This window comes from Carassius gibelio, chromosome A7 (assembly GCF_023724105.1).
Source record: "Carassius gibelio isolate Cgi1373 ecotype wild population from Czech Republic chromosome A7, carGib1.2-hapl.c, whole genome shotgun sequence".
Taxonomy (NCBI): Eukaryota; Metazoa; Chordata; class Actinopteri; order Cypriniformes; family Cyprinidae; genus Carassius; species Carassius gibelio.
Window position 1 is genome coordinate 10,975,954 of NC_068377.1, and position 11,861 is coordinate 10,987,814.

Genomic DNA, 11,861 nt, shown 5'->3' on the forward strand with positions numbered 1-11,861 from the left:
ATTTGGATAAATCAGGAAGATAACTTAAAAAGCAGTCTTTTGTGGTAGAAGTGATTTTTCCTCCATACTTGCAACAAGAAGTAGAATTTACAATTTTGGCTATATGAAGTTTGCACAAAACTAAATAATGATCTGAGATACCATCACTTGGCTGCATAATTTCAACATTATCAACATCAATTCCATGTGACAGTATTAAATCTAGAGTATGATTTCGACAATGAGTAGGTCCTGAAACGTGTTGTCTAACCCCAATAGAGTTCAGAATGTTTATAAATGCTGATCCCAATGTATCTTTTTTCATTATCAACATGGATATTAAAATCACCAACTATTAAAACTTTATCTGCAGCCAAAACTAACTCGGATGTAAAATCACCAAACTCTGTAATAAAGTCTGTATGGTGCCCTGGTGGCCTGTATACAGTAGCCAGTACAAACATAACAGGGGATTTATCATTAACATTTGTTTCTCTGGATAATGTTATATGAAGCACCATTACTTTAAACAAGTTATACTTGAAGCCTGCCCTCTGATAAATCCTGAAAACGTTGTTATAAATTGAAGCAACACCTCCCCCTTTGCCTTTTAGACGCGGCTCATGTTTATAACAGTTATCTTGGGGGGTGGACTCATTTAAAAATAATGTAATCATCAGGTTTTAGCCAGGTTGCTGTCAAACAGACCACAGATAGATTATGATCAGTGATCATATTATTTACAAAAAGTGTTTTCGTAGAAAGGGTTCTGATATTCAATAAGCCAAGCTTTATCATTTGTTTATCCATATTGCATCTGTTTTTTTATTTGTTGAACCTCAATTAAATTGTTAATCAACTTGATTTGGAAGTTTTTTTTTTTGTATTTTCTAGTTCGGGGAACAGACACAGTCTCTATAGTGTGATATCTAGGTGAAAAAGTCTCTATGTGCTGAGAATTAGCTGACCTCTGTAACGTGAGGCAGCTAGCAGACGGTCGGTTTAGCCAGTCTGTCTGCTTCCTTACCTGGGCCCCAGTTAGTCAAGTATAAACACTAAGACTATTTGCCATATTTCTAGAGAGAAGAGTGGCGCCACCCCAGGAGGGATGAAGACCATCTCTTTTCAACAGGTCAGGTCTGCCCCAAAAGCTCGTCCAATTGTCTATGAAACCTATGTTATTCTGTGGGCACCACTTAGACATCCAGCCATTAGCCTCTTTCACACAGTAATACCAGTAAATTTCCTAAAATTACTGGAACGACTTTACCGGTAAATTCAAAAATGCGCTGTTCACACAGTCAACGACATTTCATCTTTTTTTCCGGAAAAGCACCATTCACACATCTATTCCAAAATACAAATAAATTATGTGATATCATTAACCTCTAAACAGCTGCGCTTGTATTTTTAAACATGGAGGGTAATAAGTGTTCAGTATTTCTGTTGATGGTTTCATTTTTTGTATTCATGCTGCTTTTGTTACAGAGACATCGTAATAGACGACTGTTTTAAATAATTATACTCACCATTAATAAAACACCCAATGCTGTCGGGAGCTGATCAATTTAGTGAAAATCGGCTTGAAAGGATTAATAGCACAATGAAGTTGCGATTGTAAATTGCAGCCTGTAAGACACGTGACATTGCAGTAAAGGTGCGTTCACAAATGTAGCCTATGCTGATCCAAATTCATATCAAATAATCTATCAGCGCAGATAAACAGTTCTGCGTTCAAACTGAGTTCAAAAGATGTCCCAAAGCACCGCAAAATTACCATGAATGTGACAGAGGGAAATAGTACAAATATATTTGAATTATTTACTAATAAACTAGTGTTTTCTGAGTCTGTGTCCCAAGGATGAGACTCCCCAGCAAACACAGAACGTTGTGAGGACGTCGCCAGTTAGTCGTCATTTGGTCAGCGCGACATTACTTTATGGCAACGTTGTGAGGACGTCGTGGTAAAGTTCCATTTTTTTAAATCTTGGCTAACTTCCCAGAAACGTCGTGGGCACGTCCTCAAAAGACGTCGCTAGTTAGTCCCATTGGGGACGTTGTAGCGTCGTGGTCAGCTGGTCTTAAGATAACTTTTAATATTATTGCACTAGATGTATTATTATTATTAAGATACCATTTGAACAGCATATTCTTTGGGAAATATACAAAAAAATTAATCAAGCATGTTAAAATAATTATATATATATATATATATATATATATATATGCCATCAGTTTAAGAACAATAAAATAAACAATTTACTTAGCAAATGGTGATGATGTTTGTTAATGAAAGAGAGTACGGGACAAATTAACATTTAAATCTTAAACTAGCTGCGCACGTCACTTTCTGAGTGAAGTGCGTGACATGCGCGTGCCCGTCATTTTGTAACGGTCAACTTCCAGCGGACGGACACGGAGGAAAGGTAAGTCCTATAAATCTACTTTTATTCATAGATTTTAACTGATATAACGTTAAATGCCATCAAAGAGGAGTACTGTTTTGTATTTTTGTAGGTTTTCTCTTTCAATTTAATAAATAAATGCTCTGTTTGGTTAATTAGCTCAAAAGCAGTCTCAGAGGTGGTCTAAGGTAACGTTAACTGTAAAAATCGAATATAACCTTACCTGTTTTAAATTATTTGAAATGTATCACTATAAACTATACAGTATTAACTTTCTAATTATTAAATGGTTAACCGTAGTAACGTTAATTAGTTTGTTTGAATACCTGCTGCTCGAGCTTGATGATGCTCATGCTAGCCATGCTGTGAACTTGAATATAAACCGATATAACGTTAAATATAAAGTTTAACGTTAATTAGACCGAGGCTGCCGAAATCATGTTCAGTGTAACGTTATGTGGGATTAATAATTTCCCCTTTTCTCCCTCAAGTGGCAGGCTTGTAAATTCTGTCATCTGTTCATTATTGGTGTTGGTGTTTTTCACATGCATGCTTTTTAATGCTAGTTTAATTCTCAAATTGATCTGATACTTTCGTTTCACAAAAAGTAAACAAATTGTTCACTTTTTTTAGGGCCTGACAACCACCAGTTGAGTCCATAATTCAGTGAGTTCCTTATAAGGAAATATATTTGTTACCACCTAGTAATTTAAATGTATTATTTATTGTTTTAAAATGAACACATATATTTATCATCAGGGGAAGAGACAGTCTGGGCAGCAGCAACAAGACAACTATTACAAGTAGAGAACTGGTACTAATTTGGTTCCTGACTTGTTCGGTACTGAAAACATTTACATAAGCTACAGGATCAATAGTGCTGCTATCAGTATTCTTGTAACATTGATTCATTACCCTTTAGACCCAACCACATATCCTCCAAATCATCTCTGCGTGGATGGCAGCAAGGATCCAGGATCAAGAGATCATTCTTCATGGAGACTGTTCCACAGGAAGCAGTTTCTCCTGGGTGAAAAACTAAACCTGGTTGTTTCAGCATCACTCAGGCAAGACTAAATACTTTTAAATTGATTTCAGTTGGTTATGTGTTTCAGGTCATCCTGACCATTCTGCTGTCCTGGATGTAAGTCCGTGCAGGAACTACATTTCTCGTTGTTGAAAGATTTGTGCAGCGGTATCCAGACATATAACGCCCCATCACACGGGGCGTCAACGCCTCTCGTTTACTTTTAAATGGAGTGACGTCAAGCATGGTGAAATTAATTCTAGAAATTCTAAATAGAAGTTGAAGACTTTTCAAGCGCCAATGCAGCCGTCCTCCAGTCAGAACGCCTTATGCAAATAAACTAGCGCAGACGCAAGCCAATCAAGTGCATGCAATACCAGAAAACTAATGTGATTGGCTGTCACTATGAGAAGAGACAGTAATTCCGATCCGATATCAGTGTCGTATTTTGCAAAAAAAAATTTAAATCAATGTAGAATTTTCTATACTTCTGTGTAGGGATGTCAATTTTCAATCATTTCCATGATCGATCGTCATTTAAATTAATGATCAAATAATCGATTAATCGTTAACCTTAATGCTGCAAAGTCTATTGCAGTAACACCCAGTCACTGGTATGACAGGATGTGCAAAAGTGTGTGTGTGTGTGTGTGTGTGTGTATATATATATATATATATATATATATATATATATATATATATATATATATATATAATATATATATATATATAAACTGTAAAATATATATTTTACAGTAAAGACCAAAAGTTTGGACACACCTTCTCATTCAAAGAGTTTTCTTTATTTTCATGACTATGAAAATTGTAGAGTCACACTGAAGGCATCAAGGGCTATTTGACCAAGAAGGAGAGTGATGGGGTGCTGCACCAGATGACCTGGCCTCCACAGTCACCGCACCTGAACCCAATCGAGATGGTTTAGGGGTGAGCTGGACCGCAGACAGAAGGCAAAAGGGCCAACAAGTGCTAAGCATCTCTCTGGGAACTCCTTCAAGACTGTTGGAGACCATTTCAGGTGACTACCTCTTGAAGCTCATCAAGAGAGTGCCAAGAGTGTGCAAAGCAGTAATCAAAACAAGAGGTGGCTACTTTGAAGAACCTACAATATGACATATTTTCAGTTGTTTCACACTTTTTTGTTATGTATATAATTCCATATATAATTCCACATGTGTTAATTCATAGTTTTGATGCCTTCAGTGTGAATCTACAATTTTCATAGTCATGAAAATAAAGAAAACTCTTTGAATGAGAAGGTATGTCCAAACCTTTGGTCTCAAACTGATATATATATATTCCGGTCTGTGTTGTGTATATCGGTCTGGCTGCGGTGCCATCTACAAACGCAGTTAAAGGCAAGGTGATGAGTAGACTGAAGTTGGGCTCAGGTGGTTGTGCTGCGGGATGTTTCCCATACATTTATTTATTTTTGGAGACTCGCCACAATTTTAAAACTGATAGATTTTCAAAAAGGCTTCGCTGAATAAACATGAGTAACGTTACGTACTGCACGTTTAATAATTCCTAACATTTATATGTTTAAATATCAAAACGAGGCACAGGTGTTTTTATATCGCTGTATTTCTGAAGGAAGACTTGCATGTTATATGCCTGATAAAGCAGCGTGTGCGTACCAGCTCTGCTTTGTTTACAGCTGTTACTGGGGAAACCTCTATTTCTCGCACTTTATGTCTATGCTTTAAAACATCTCCTGCTGGCAAAGGATGAATTTGCATTTTCATCAAGTCCGCCTGATCCACACAGAAAACATATTTTGTTTGTTATCAAAAAATATCTACTCTAGAGGGACTTGGCTGTTGTTATTGATTCTATTTGGAAGTCTACCGGTTAGGTTAGGTCCACAAAAGCGCGCATGCGCAGTAACGTTTGTTTATGTTGTTGCCGTTGAAACCGTCTATATATATGTGTGTGTGTGTGTGTGTGTGTGTATAATGTATGTGTGTGTAAAATACATTTCTTTTAAATTTATAGCACAGTAATGAAGGCAGCAACATGTGGTAGATGGGACAGAACAAGAATCTTTCATTGTGCTAATGTATTATAATACGAAAGGGTATGGCTCCTATACAGCGTGCAGCACGTAAACACAACCAGTGCGCAGAATGATGCACTTGAAGCAACACAGAGTCACAGCGTGTAGCATTACTCACAGAAATGTTCAAAACACAAAAGGAAGAGATATTGTTGTGTATTATATGTGTGCAATATTTTGAGCCTTTTCTTTTAACAGTTTTAAATATCAGTTATTGTGCGCTCTTGAAGAGAGTTTCATTGTTTTGACTGTAGTAACTAGGGCTGGGATGATACGCTAATCTGCCAATTCAATCCTATCCCGATACTTGTGTGCCGATTCAATATATATTTATAATTATATATATATATATATATATATATATATATATATATATATATATATATATATATATATATATATATATATAATTTAGCATTGTGATTATAGTTATATAACTATTGCAATTCGTGACTTATCCAAATTGTCTGTAAAATGATGTTTGTTTCTGTAGATTTGAGGGAAAGATTAAAAACAAGGATGTCTGGGAATGACTGAAGGGAACTGACAGCAGTGAGGGAAGGAAGTAATCACCAGAATGTAAGTTCTTTGAGAATGTGTGCTTTGTTTATTACAAGTTGAGTTTTCATTTAAATGTGGCAATGTACACAGTGAGTCAAAAGTTTTAAATATATTTTAAAAGTTTAATTTATTTCTATAATGCACAGCTATATTTTCAGCATTAATTACTCCAGTCTTCAGTGTCACATGATCTTCAGAAATCATTCTAATATGATGATTTACTGCTCAATACATTTTTCTGATTATAATCAGTGTTGGAAACAGTTGTGCTGCCCAAACATTTTGTCTACACTACAGTTATATTTATTTTATTTGGGGGTGGTTGGCTAATAGCAAGAATGCATAAAATTGAAAACCAGTGGTAGAGAAGACTTTTGTAATTTTACAAAAGATTACCTTTTTTTTCAATGTTTTGAACTTTGTGTTTTATAAAATAATAATGAAGAAAAAATTCAACTTTCCAGAAATGCTAAGTTTTGTTCCCCATCATTTCTAATATGGGGTGCGTTTCCCTAAAACCAACTGTGGTCACAAGTTCCTTCGTTACCAATAGAGTTCAGTGGAACTAAGGACCGTAGTAAGCTAACTGCAGATGTGATTTACATCATGTATGTCATGAGCAGATGTACACTTTGATCTTAGCGGCAATAATGCGATTGGGTGCATGTAAATGCACTGATTTGTGATAATCAGCAATGTTTCCCGATCAGCAAATCAGTATATGAAAAAGATCATGTGACACTGAAGACTGGAGTAAAGTTACTGAAAAATTCAGCTTTGCCTCATAATTATTCCAATAAATATGTTTAAGTATATTAAAAAAAAGAGTATGAAAACTGTTATTTCTTTCTTTCTGTTTTCTTTTTTTTTTTTTTTACAATTACTTTAAAAAAAATTTTTATCAAATTAATCTAGCCTTGGTGAGCAGAAGAGACTTCTCTTGAAAACCATAAAGAAAAGATTCCAGATTTTGACTGGTTGTGAACATACATGAGCAACATTAACAAGATGATCCTCCCTTTCAGCTCAGAGGATGTTGACAGTGCAGGCCCAGGATGAAGAAGAGGAGGAAGAACACGTTTAACAATTTTCTCATAAGCTTGCCATGTGTTATAATAAAAACAATGAACATGGCTACAATAATATGCTAAATGTTATTAAAAGATTCCAGTTTGCAAGAGGTCTGAGTGTCTGACTCTACACTAGAGGAACTCTTTTCTGAAGAAGATCAGGTGCTGAGAAGGAGCCTTGTTCTACAGCAAAACACTGCATCAAGCCTCCTGTCCTTCCCTCAGAAGAGCCTGTCTTCTGCTGCTGGGGTAAGAAACACCCTCTTCCTCTTCTCTATCGGCTGTCCTTCACCTAACTCTGTCTGAAAGAGTCTTCTCCACAGTCAGTAATCACAGATCACAGATTCTTCTGAGAAAGTCGATATGCTCACTTTCTTAAAAAACTTAGTTTTTTCGGGTGGGACAAATAATACAGGAGAGATGCTAGAAATCTCTATATTGTTCATTTTTCATATCTTTACGCTTTATGAATGTTTTTCTTCTGAGAAGCTCAAAAATTATGGTTCTTTGGTAATTGTTATATTGTTTAGTTTTATCCTCTGATAGTGAGCACAGAGCCCTGATCATGACATGCAAGAAAAAGAAAGAAATCATGTCCATGATTTACTAATTTGTTCCCTCGATGTACTAAACGTGCACGATTACTTTTACATTTCATTGATTTGCTAAATCGTATGCACAATTTACTAATTCGTTCTCTTGATGTATAAATAGTGTACACGAAATCGAGGGAATGAAATAGAAAATCGTGCGCCTGAGTTAGCCTAAATTTTTTCCTGCATGTCGTGTAATTAAAGCACATCACCATCAGACATTTATACCAGGAGCCTCATATACGACGCTCACAGTTTTACTTTGTGCAGTATCTGCTGAATTGTTTCATATCTATTTATCATGTATTTTTTGTTGCACTAAATTATGTTGTATCAATAAGTTTACTGATAATTATTTTTAATTTTCACTAATAACGTCATTAACCATCTCCCCATCTTTAAGACAAAAATTTTCTATTGTTTATATTGTGTAATCTATGAATTGATGTGTTTAGTTTTCTGTGCTCATAACTTAGTAACATTTTGCATGTTTAAAGAACAGGTGCGATGTTCAAAATGTTTTGGCTTCCTATTTGTACAAAGTAGTGCTGAATAAATATTGATTTGTGAATGAATGCAGTGTGTTTTTGTATATTTTATATTAGAATGTAATGTTTTTGTATTTGTTTGCATTGCATGTATGTAATTAATGTATTAACTATGAATCCCCTATAATTAGATTACAATTAGATTTCATAAGGTTTATTTTTTGCACCAGAGATGGATTGAGTTTATTAGTTCTTTATGTATTTCAAGGTAATGGTGAGGTGAAAATATGAATTACCAATATGATCCTGTAATGTCACGTCCTCATAACGTGCCAGTTTGGTCGTCAGGACATACTCATCACGTTCCAGCGAGGTTCCACTATAACGTCGCCACGACGGATATGGGAATCACAAAGTTACGTCACTGGAACGTTATGTGGTACGTCGCTGAGACCAATATGGTATTTTATAGGAACGTCCTCATAACGTGACAGTTTGGTCGTTGGGACATACTCATCACGTTCCAGCGACGTTCCACTATAACGTCGCCACGACGGATATGGGAATCACAAAGTTACGTCACTGGAACGTTATGTGGTACGTCGCTGAGACCAATATGGTATTTTATAGGAACGTCCTCATAACGTGACAGTTTGGTCGTTGGGACGTACTCATCACGTTCCAGCGACGTTCCACTATAACGTCGCCACGACGGATATGGGAATCACAAAGTTACGTCAATGGAACGTTATATGGTACGTCGCTGCGACCAAAATGGTATTTTATAGTAACGTTCTCATAACGTGCCAGTTTGGTCGCTGGGACGTACTCCTCACGTTCCAGCGATGTTCCACTATAACGTCGCCACGACGGATATGGGAATCACAAAGTTACGTCGCTGGAACGTTATTTGGGATGTCGCTGCAACGAATATGGTCTGGTCCAGTTACGTCGTCACAACGTAACTGTGTTAGCTGGGTCGTCATCTCCTCATAAGACGCGCCTCCTAAACGAATTATGATTGTATTGAGATTTTTTTGTTGTTTGTTTTTATTATTTCGTTAAGTAGTCATTTAAAGCTTTCTATAGATATATTTATCAAATATATCTGAATCAAAATTAATCTGATAAGATTGATCGATAATATCAGAAATATGGTGTGAATTAAGTTATATTTTATCACTTTAAAAAACAGAGAGTGATAGTAAGATAAAGATTCTAGAGAAAAAATTTAAATAAAAACAGCCACACGGAGCTACGATTAGATGCAGAAGGCCAGCAGGACGTAGAGAAAACACTGTCCAACAGACACACCCGCAGTCCCAACCTACATAATTCATATAATATAAATAATACTGCACACCTTTTAACAAATCTAAAATATGGTTTAATACCATGTAGCTTAGAGAAAATATAAGCACAGGCTCAGACACAGGCTTGACATTTATCCTGCTTGAATTCGTTCTTAGAAATGCACATAACTTCATAAGTACCAAACTTTATACATTGTAAAAATAAATTCCGTAAAAAAACGGATAATGTACTGGCAGAAAATTACCGGGACATTTTCTGTTAAATTACGGACACTTTACAGACACTTCCTTCAACGTTAAAACTGAAATTTCTGTAGATTAACATTTTCTTCCTACCATAAACGGAAAATCCGTTATGCAGAGATTTTTTAAAAAATTATAGCATAGGCCTCTTCTGTAGCAAATAAATCCAGCACAATATGTACAAATTGAACATGGTTTATTTTTACCTCTTGTGAACATTCTTAAACATGGTTCAGTAGCTTTTATTTGCCTTAAACAGGTGAAGACAAAAATATTATGACATCAATTTAACAATGTGAAAAGCACCATTGAAAATGTTTTACATAATAGAACAATTTTTAGTTTAAACAGCAACATGCAGAAAAAAGAAATCATGAACAGGTACTTTTACAATATTGGTGTTGCACCAAATAGTGGTCACAAAGAATTTTGTCACCAGTTATTCTACCTCATATAATTTCAAATCCATACGATTTCCATTTATCTTTGAAACACAAATGAAGAGTATTTTTAATGAAATCTGTGCTTTCTGTCCCACAATTGACAGCATATGCAACTGCCATTTCAACGTCCAATACAGTACAGCTGTCAGATTTCATTAAAAATGATTTCATTAAAAAGGATCTTCATTAGTGTTCCAAAAATGAACAAAAGTCTAACAGGATTGGAATGAGATTATTCATATAATATTATGGGGTGAACTAACCCTAGTTAGATTACTAACCTCTTATTCATGCTAAATTATCTGCATCTACAACTGACATAGAAAAAAAAAAAAAAAACTTTCTTGTACAGCATTTGAAAATAAAGAACAAAGATTTATGCACTCATTCCTGACATTTCAATGTTAAACTAAGAAAACTATACAATCCAAATTAAGATCAGGGCTCCAAGTGTTTGTGTGAATTTAGTATATCTTGCCATGTGCCCGTTTGAGGAAACTACTTTTTCTTTTGCTGCATTTTTAGTCCAAGTGCTAAGTTGAGATTTGAAAAAAAAAAAAAAAACACTCACATTTACACGGAATCTAGAAGTAGTTCATACATGAGTCTTGGAGGCGTAGATTCCTTCATCTGAACCTTTGATGCTCGTTCAGGATTTCTTCACAGGAAGACTGTTAATGACAAGAAATTAAAATGAATGAAAAAGTACAGAATAACATGCAGAACAGGTTGAGATTGAATTATTAAGTTCCAGTTTAAACATTCAAACTTTAAAATGAGTTTAAACATTGCTTATAAAATATCTGTTAAGTCATTCAGTTATCTTCAGATCACAAATTAGGATATTTGTGATGAGATTTGAGAGCTCTCTGACCCATGGGGAATGTGTGTGGTGCTGTTGACGTAGACCCTGCATGTGCTGCACCTTGTTTACTGGCGAATCTTTAATTATTTTCCACAAACAGGCAACATAAAATGCTTTATACACAGTTTCTTTAGATATGTCCCTTACATTTGTATGAATTCCATCGTAGGTGCCATTCTCCTCCAGATGTTTTGTTTAAAATAAAACAAAGGGAATTTTTAGCTCAGTCTCAATGGGGGAGGACATGGTAACTTGTATGACAGTAATCTGGAATCACAAATAACAACAAACAAAGAAATTATAAAAAAAATCATTGTAAATTCAGAAAGCCACTCCAAACATTGATTCACATTTTTCCTACACAAACAACTTCACTAACCAAGTTAACTGAATAAACAACTCAATGACAATTTTTTTTTACAGTGTTGAACATCCCTAATGGTAAATAAATATGGAATCATATGGGTAGCAATTTGAAATATACAAAATGGCAATGCAATACGTAAAATGGTAATGTAGTTCTGTGTTTTAATTTACATTTCACCATGTGTCCAAAATTTTGTTCAAAATGAAAATTCTGTTATATGATTTACATTTGCCATTTTCTACACTAGTTTTAATATGCAAATTAAGAATATTTAAACACTTTATAAGTTGCAAAATTAAAATAAAAATGTATTACCCAAATTGATTAGATGTTTAACATGTCCAAGCAAAAACTGTAACAAAATGTTTTGACATACTTTTGACATTTTTCCTAAATGCATTTAGACTTGAGGGTAGAACACATTTTCATCATA

General features: G+C 35.0%; 2 long non-coding RNA genes across 2 annotated transcripts; both read left to right on the forward strand.

Moving 5' to 3' along the window:
• Positions 1–2,348: 2,348 nt before the first annotated feature.
• LOC128017714 (uncharacterized) lies at positions 2,349–4,065 on the forward strand. The gene is made up of 4 exons (XR_008184510.1): positions 2,349–2,405; positions 3,018–3,050; positions 3,144–3,225; positions 3,307–4,065. It is a non-coding gene; the product is annotated as an uncharacterized LOC128017714 (long non-coding RNA).
• Positions 4,066–5,976: 1,911 nt separating this feature from the next.
• Positions 5,977–8,284, forward strand: LOC128017718 (uncharacterized). Its single transcript, XR_008184514.1, has 2 exons — positions 5,977–6,064; positions 7,072–8,284. It is a non-coding gene; the product is annotated as an uncharacterized LOC128017718 (long non-coding RNA).
• The last annotated feature ends 3,577 nt before the right edge of the window (positions 8,285–11,861 follow it).